Source organism: Phyllostomus discolor, chromosome X, assembly GCF_004126475.2.
Source record: "Phyllostomus discolor isolate MPI-MPIP mPhyDis1 chromosome X, mPhyDis1.pri.v3, whole genome shotgun sequence".
Classification (NCBI taxonomy): domain Eukaryota; kingdom Metazoa; phylum Chordata; class Mammalia; order Chiroptera; family Phyllostomidae; genus Phyllostomus; species Phyllostomus discolor.
The window spans coordinates 64,382,475-64,391,434 of record NC_050198.1 but is presented as its reverse complement, the minus strand read 5'-3'; the positions used below and the strand labels follow the sequence as shown (position 1 = coordinate 64,391,434).

Here is an 8,960-nt window from a genome sequence, read left to right as displayed (position 1 = left end):
ATGGGAAAAAGCAAAGACAGTCATCAGAGGGAAGTTTATAATGACACAAGTCTACCTAAAAAATATAGAAACATTTCAAATGAACAACTTAACCCTACATTTATAAGAAGTGGAGAAACAACAACAAACAAAGCCCAGAGTGAGTAGGAGGAAGGAAATAATCAAAATTAGAGCAGAATTAAATGACATAGAGACTGAAAGAACAATCCTAAGGATCTATAAATCCAGGAAACAGTAAAGATAAACAAAATTGACAAGCCTTTAACCAGACTTATCAAGAGAAAAAGAGAGGACTCAAGTAAAATCAGAAATGAAAGAGAAGAGACTACAACTGATGCCACAGAAATAGAAAGGATTGTCAAAAATTACTATGAACTATATGCCAAGAAATTTGAAAACCTTGGTGAAATAGTCACATTTCTAGAAACTTATAATCCTCCAAAAGTGAATCAGGAAGAAACAGAAAGCCTGTATAGACTGACAACAGCTAGTGAAATCAAAGCAGTAATAAAAAAAACTCCCAGCACTAAAAGTCCTGTACTGGAGGGCTTCACAGGAGAATTTTACGAAACATTTAGGGAAGAGCAAACTCCTACCCTTCTCTATCTATTCTAAAGACTCCAAGAAGAATGAAGCCTCCCAAGCTCTTTTTTATGAGGCCAGAATCATCCTAATTCTAAAGCCAGATAAAGACACAACGAAGAAAGAATACTAGAGGCCAACATAGCTGATTAACATAGATGCTAAAATCCTCAACAAAATATTAGCAAACTGCAACCAGCAATACTTTAAAAAGATTATACACCATGATCAAGTGGAATTTATCCTGGGGTTGCAAGGATGGCACAATATTTGCAAATCAATAAACATAATACCTCATATAAAAAAAGCAAAGATGGAAATCAAATGATCATTTCAACAGATGTGGAAAAAGCATTTGATAAGGTATGGCACCTGTTTATGATAAAAACATTCAGCAAGGTGGGAGTAGAGGGAGCACACCTCAACATAATAGAAGCCATATACCAGAAACCTACAGCCAATATGATATTCAACAGGCAAAAACTAAAAGCTTTCCCCCTAAGATCAGGAACAAGACAAAGGTGTCCACTTAAACCACTTCTATTCAGTGAATTTTTATTAGTAAATCTGAATAGGTTCAATGGTCTGACTTATAGTTCATTTCTGATTTCATAAGTATATAAAAGTTGAGGTTATATTCTTGTGCTTCTAGGCCAAATAGGCACCTGAAAAGAAATAGAAAAAAGAAATGCCAGAATCTCTGAGAAGAAGGTAATTATTTCATCTCTGGGGTTTCTATTTAGAACACATCCATAGCAAATAAAATTTAAGTCCACATCATAAATATTTTATAAGGGATGCTTACCAGCTCTCAGAACTTGAAGTCACCTCTTCAGACAACAGACTATTCTGAAATATTCTATCACTTATGTCTAGCTATCACTGTATATTTATACTGGTACACCTTATTTTAATAGAAAATGTCTCTAGAATATTGTAGTAACCTCTGAATTATAAAGAAATAAAGATGTGTAGCTTCACTGTGACTGCTTTTATTGTTTTGCCATCTAAAAATTTCCTAGAATATTACCTGGAGCTCAGGGGGTTAAAGGATCTTAATGATTTGATGCATTGCTTTTGTGTTGGCTTTTGAAAGAAAATATGGCACCAAGTCCACTATCTTGAATAAAATTCCTAGAAAAAATCTAAAGTGTTTTTTTTGTTTGTTGTTATTTTAGATTACCATGTAGTCCTTTATCTCTCCTTACAAAAAAAATATTAATGAAGTATTGGATTGGCCCAAAAGTTGTGTGGATTTTTTCTATAAAAATAAAAGATATTTTTTTCATTTTCACCAATAACTTTATTTGGATATTTTGAGTATGTCAGCTATCTCCCACATGGTATAACACTAATTGTTCTTAATTAACACCTTGACTTGATTACTATCAGCTTCAACTGGTTTACCTGACTGTGGAGCTTCATCCAACAAGAAATCTCTAGCTCAAAATTTTGCAAACCACTTTTGATGCAATCAGTTGCAGATGCTTTTCTATACACTGCACAAATCTTTTGTGTGTGTTTAGTTGCATTTTACCTTTATTGAAGTAATAGAGCATAATATGCAAAAAATGTGGCATATTTCCTTCCATATTTGATATTAAAATGGCTACACAAAAATTCACCAATTTTGATAAGTTCTTTTAAATACATGCTGATATGACAGCTGTCCCAATACAATCTAACAAAAAGTTGTTTTGAATGAAGTTAAAGACAACTAAGCACTACTGGAGCTGTCTTACAGAAGAAAAAAACAAATGAACTTTTTGACCAACCCAATATATTCTGTAAATCATGGAATGCATTTTTTTACATATGTATAGTCTCTACCTTGCATTAAAATGTCTTAATTTTCTGTGAAAATTATGCTTCTAAGAAATTCATGGCCTAGCAGTGTAGCAATATGGGTAATGATAGATAATAGAACCAGAGCACGAAACACCAATTAAATAATGGTGCATGGGATATAAGGTACTCTTATATCAGTACCTTACAGTACCTTATATAAGGTACTGTACTCTTGTTAAAGAACAAAACTTCAAGGGAGTAAGTTTTAAGATATAATAGGTTTTATTAAACGATTCATGACTTGTGCAGAATTACTTGTAGTAAATAGGAGGGATCTCAAGAAGTACAAAATTCAAGATATTTGTAGGCAGAAGGATGGTGAGAGCAGAGATTGAAAAGAGTGAATTATTTCAGGCTTAGTCAACTTCCCTTGGGGAAAGGTGGGAGGTCTTATCAGGCACATTTCTTCAGTAGTGTTGATCAGACATTGCAGGCTAATTAGTTTAAAATTCTACTTCTGGGAGAGACGGAATTTGCAAGTTAGTTTTTTAGTTATTAAGTCTTGGCGGGACTTACCACAGGTGACTCTATTTTGGGTGTGTTGTTTCTTTTTAACACTTTCTTGGTCATGATCATCAGTGCAAACTTCTGATTTATGAGACAGTAGAGAATTAAACATAAGTATTGTATTTAAAGAGGTAATTATAAATGAAGCAATGAATGACACACCTCCAAGTATAATAACTTGAATATTGTATCACTGAGAAGGATTTGCTAAATCATTGAAATTACCATGTCATTCAATTTAGCTCTGTCTTCATGGCTGACTTGTAAAATAATGTTAGACTAAGTTTTAGGAAAGAACTATGAAATAATATTTTTATAAACTTAGTATAGGAATTTTTAGCAGATGCAAAAATACAAGAAAAGATAAGATAAATATATTAGAATCCATTAAAATGAGAACTTTTGTTCATTGTTAAGAGTGAAATAAAAAACCTAAAATTGAGATAATACTATATATGTATATAGTATAGTATATACTATATATACTAGACTATATTATACTATATACTATATACTGTACCATATATAGTATATAGTATACTATACACTATACACTATACTATATACATACTCTATAGTATACTATATACTATAGTATATATTATAGCGTATATACTATATAGTATAGTGTATAGTGTATAGTATACCATATACTATATATGGTACAGTATATATTATATAATGTACAGTGTGTATATAATATATAGCATATATATAGCATATATAATATATAGTATATAGTGTATATATGCAAAGTGATTAATATGTAGAGTATATTTTTAGAAACTACTACAAATAATCAAGCAAAAACCACAACCAAATAGCTAAAATGGAAAAAGTTACTATAAAATTTTTGAAAAAGATGAATGAAATAAAGAGAACAAAAACATGAAGAAGTGTTTGCTTTATTACTAATCAGGGAAGTAAAAATTAAAAATGCCATTAAATAGCATTTTATGCACATGAAAAATTAGAATTATCAATGCTAAATGTTGACAAGAATAAGGATCAACGGAAATGCTTAGAATCTGCTGAAGAAAGAGTAAATTTGACACACACTTAGGGGAGGGTTGTCAAGGAACATGTATAAAGGATCCATGGACAAAGCCAAAGGGGCATAGGATTGAGGGTGTGAGGCGGGAGTGGGTGGGGCAGGGGAGAGTGGTGGGGGGAAAATGGGGAAAACTGTACTTGAACAACAATAAAAAATACTTTATAGAGAAAAGAAGACAATTCAGCATCATCTTTTAAAGTGAAACATTTGTATACCCTTTGACCCAGGAATTTCCAATTAGGAGTAAGTTTTAGAGGAACCATTATACATGTTCACTAGGAGAATAGCACAGAAACTATAGCAACACTGTTCATACTATTGCTAAGAGAATGAATTAAAATTTTGGTATATTGAAAAATAGAATATCTTATAGTATTAAAAACAACCAATTACAACTCACAGTCAAAATTGGATAAAACTGAGAAAAACAGTAAAAATTTAAGTAACTGCAAAATATATAATACAGTACGATCTCATTTTTATGAAGATAAAAAGCAGGCAAATAACTTTTTTAAGAATATATAAACATGTTATAAAACTATTTTCAAAAGCAAGTGAATAATAAACATGAAATTGAAAATGAAGTTACTACTCGGAGAAAGAGGTTTAACAAAAAAGTACACAAGTAGAGTCAATGGGTTTTGTAACTTGTAACAATGAGATTGGGTAGTCAGGTCTCAGGTGTTTATTTTATTATTATATGCAATGGCACCCAATACATAATAGATATATTATTTTATGTGTATAAAATAATATACACATAAAATAATATTTTCCCCAAACATTATAAATATTTTCCCCAAACATTATAAACATTAAATATTATATAGCATTCAGTTAATATATTCCAACATCATCAGCCCCTGCTAATCAGTATCTACTCACTATTTTATTGAATTCTTTATTGTTCTCCCCACCCCATCTTTTTTATATTAATAAGATCCAAAATTGGAGATGCCCAGGGATTACCTCTGTTGACTCTGAGTTTCATCTCTCCTTATCTTTCAGTATTAGATCAGTCCTATGGAACTTTGTTCTCTACTCCTAGATTTCAACCTGTTCTCCTGTCTACTACCCCAGTTACTTATAGACACATTTTTTGGATGACATTTTACTTCCTGCCTAGAAATCTAAGGACTATTTTCCATAAAATCTCTAATTTAGTTCCCTGATTACCTATTGGAACCCTGCTCCTTCATTTTGGTTCTTACATATTTTCTCAACTGGGATTGAGACTTCTGTGCTTTTTGACACTACCGTATTCATCTTGATGTACCTTCAAATTCAGTCTTCATTGCTGGAAGTGTTCCCCCAACACTTGCCCCTACCATTGCTTGGGTTTTGCATTTTCCCATTTTTCTGCTTGTCTGTATTACTAAGTAGAATCATGAAGCCTCTTACTCAAGTCCTGAGTTAATATGAGAGAAATGAAGATTACAAAGACAATTCTTGAGATTGTTGTATATAGCAAAGATAATAATTGTCATACTTCTATTTCTGGAGTTCCAATATATGTTCACATAAATATAGCTTAATAATTTTAGTGTAATTCTTAGGTAAATATTACACAGATGTTGTTACATAGTAGGGTTCCCCTTCAGCAAACACTTTCAGAGAATAGGGTCTACTTATTTATTGATAGAATTCATCACACAAATTGAGTATGCATTATTATGTATTAAAATGTGAACACTGATGAACCTTGAAATTATCAGATCACAGCAAAAAATTAATTCTATCTTCATAATTTATCTTTCCTCTTGAAAAGAATATTGAAATGGTAATTCCTTGTCTTTTGAACTGCTTTTAGCCAAAATTTTAGTTGGTAAAATTTGTGTGGGTTCAAAATCTTTTCTATTAAGATTCATTATTTTCATTTCCAAAGATTATTTTTGTTATTTATTTTCGCTAGTTCCTCAAAAGCACTCTTAAATACTTGGGTATTTAATAAACTAGTCTAAGGCCCCATCTTTTTCCTTTGGTTGCTTAATTAATATCTTCTTTTTTTTTAGTCATCTGATTTGCACCTTCAAAAATCTCTTAATCTCCATGAATTCTGCTTTTGTTAGAAGTACGTGTGCCCTAAAAACTCCCAAGCAACATTTCCTCTCTAGAGAAGCTGCTTGAAACCAAAGTAAAGCATTTAAAGATGTGTATCATTTGGTCTCCTTAAGCTATTCCTTCTGTGTGATAGAATTTCTTTTTAATAGCTAGGCACTAACTTGAATTCTAGGAAGAGAGGTGAGATCCATCTGTATGTTTCATGTTTCTCCAATATTACTAAGCAAGTAAAACTGGGATGTTATTATTGATAACATCATGGATATGTTTAGTATTGGGTTTGGAAGAAATCTGAAGGGTCATCTATCCCAACAATACATCTAACTTTTTATAATTTAGACAATTAGGAATTCAGCAACAAAGATATTGAAAAGAAGTACAACTCTATCCCTTGTCTACAAATAATAAGTTTGGTGAGATTCATTCTTGGGTCCCTAGAAACCATGTCTATAGCAACCAGGAGAATAAGAATAAAATATCCCCTCGAAAATTAGAAGAAAAACTTTGTGAATTTATTTGCAAACAAAAATTCTTTATTTTTTCTTTTCTGACTAGAATAATGTGCAGCCATTTGAGAAAATACAACGAACTGTAAGTATGTCTAAATTTCCATTCAGGATTGGTCTATTTACATTCCCTAATCAATATCTGCTGTAATCTCTCATTGTTTAACTTTTTCTCTGAGAAAAACTCTGTCTCTCATTTTTCTGTAGTCCTTTCTATTTTCAGCATCTTAGCATTTTTAATCATCATCATGTTTTGTTAAAACACATCATTTCAAAAGTGGAATTATTTCAGGATTGATAAATTTAAGGGTTTTTACCTCTTCTATTGGGCTACCAGATATAGCAAATGTAATTGATCTCTCAAACAAAAGTTGTGAATGTACTATAGATAATAATTCACTTGAAAAAAAGAAAAGAATGCATTTAATGTTTGCCATAAAACACATTAACAGCATTTTTCAAAGTCTAATAGAGAATTTGATTACATATTATCTGTATGTGTGCATTTAGCTGGGTTTTTAAACAGATAAATATTGAACACTGAACACCTTGATATATATTTTCATTAAAATGTTGCTTAAAGCAGAGCACATGCAAAGTACATGCTAAGTCAGCATTTCAAATCTGCCTGGGCCAGTTTAAGCTATGTCTGTGTCTATATAATATGAGATAAAAAGTTGGAGCCACTGAATAACTGCCAATTTGAGTAGCCATTAGGTGGGCAGAGGAGTGAAAAGAAACATCTTAATTAGTTAGGTTGTATAATTTTAGCCTTTGGACGATATGGTGCTATTTCACCCAATCTGGTGCATTCCATTGCTTTTCATTCTGTTTTACTGAGACAAGCATGGATTTAACTGTTTTTCTTTGAATTTGTGTTTCTTTGAATGGATTGGTACTATCTTAGAAGCAGATCTGTAGAACACCACCATATCTAAATGCCCACCACATATTGAAACTATTGCCTGTGCTCACTAGTATGAAAATTTCCTTTCTGTTCTTTGCAATTTGTATTAGGATGCATTTATGCCCTATGAGAGTCCAAGAGAGGGAAAGGGTTGAACCACTAAGGACAGAAATCTGATATGATGGTACCTCTAACCATCCTTCTTAGTTAAATACTTTTTAAAAATCCCATCTGATTTTTAGATAGACATTTAGAACCCTTTTAGGATTTATTAGCAATTTATTTACTTGTTCCTTATAATTCATTCATTCATTACAATCATTTATTCAAGATTTCTTCTTTCAGAGACACTGGAATAGGCATCAGGAAAATTATGGTGAATAATGGTCACATCTCTATCCCAGAGGTGTTCTGCATCTTTTGTAGCTTTAATAAATATCCAGTAAGCTATTCAACAGATGCATAGTATGGGACAGCAAGGCTTTCCCTTACTAAACTAAAGGCCTCCATGACTTTGATGTCATACTTCACTTTAGCCCTACTGATTTTTTTAAATTAATTTGTTATTTATTTGTTTATTTATTTATTTATATTTTTAATTATTGTTCAATTTCAGTTGTCCCTATTTTCCCTCCATTATTATCTCATGCCCTACCCACACCCAGCTCCCACATTCAATCCTCTCCCCCACACTGTTGTCTTTGTCCATGTGCCCTTTATATGTGCTCCTTGATGACCCTTCCTTTTCAATCTATTTTGTGGCAATAAAGAAACAGTGTGTAGGTGGAAGGAAAACACCTCAAATGATAGATGGTTATGCTTTGGGTTAGCATGTGTTTCTGATGTTGAAGCAAAGGACATGCTTTAAATTAATATTTTGAATATAACACATCAGTGTTAAAGGACTATCTTTTGTTTACATTTCCATTGCAGTATCCTGATATGCCTTATTCACACCTATTGGTAAAACTAGTCATGTACAAGGGGTTCTAACTCTAAGGACACAATCAACAAAGATGATGCTGAATTATATCAAATATAATCTGCCTCCTTTCTATTATTTGGACTTAACAGCATTATTTTAAACTGCATTTCACATTATTGCAGGGAGAAATTGATGATGGAGCACAAGAAGGAAAATCCTCTCTACCACTGTGTTCTGTTTCCTAAGGAAAGAGTTAGAAAAAGGGAAAATTATAAGAGCACTTTAAAGTGAGAAAGAATCAAAATGGTGAGTGCAAATTTCTGCTTAAATTTGACAGGGCAATGCTAGTAGAAAAGGGTAATTTGGTAGCAGTTAAAGTGCTGAGTCAAAAGTACAAACCCTTTTATGGACAGAAATCATCTAGACTAATCCATTTTGCCAGCAGGGAGGAAAAATAACAATTCAAATGTATTTTACAAAAAGACTATAAGTGTTTATCCTTGTCCAAAAACAAAGAACACATACATCTATTTGTTTAAAACTACTTATGCATATTTTCCATTTGCTGTG

The 8,960-nt window shown here is 32.0% G+C and overlaps 1 long non-coding RNA gene across 1 annotated transcript in view; it reads left to right on the top strand.

Annotated features, from left to right (window-relative positions):
• Positions 1 to 593, top strand: part of LOC118498534 — a 13,387-nt gene extending 12,794 nt beyond the window's left edge. Inside the window, exon 3 of the long non-coding RNA XR_004901018.1 lies at positions 579 to 593. This is a non-coding gene — a long non-coding RNA (uncharacterized LOC118498534). The remainder of the gene's footprint in view (positions 1 to 578) is intronic.
• Positions 594 to 8,960: the final 8,367 nt, after the last annotated feature.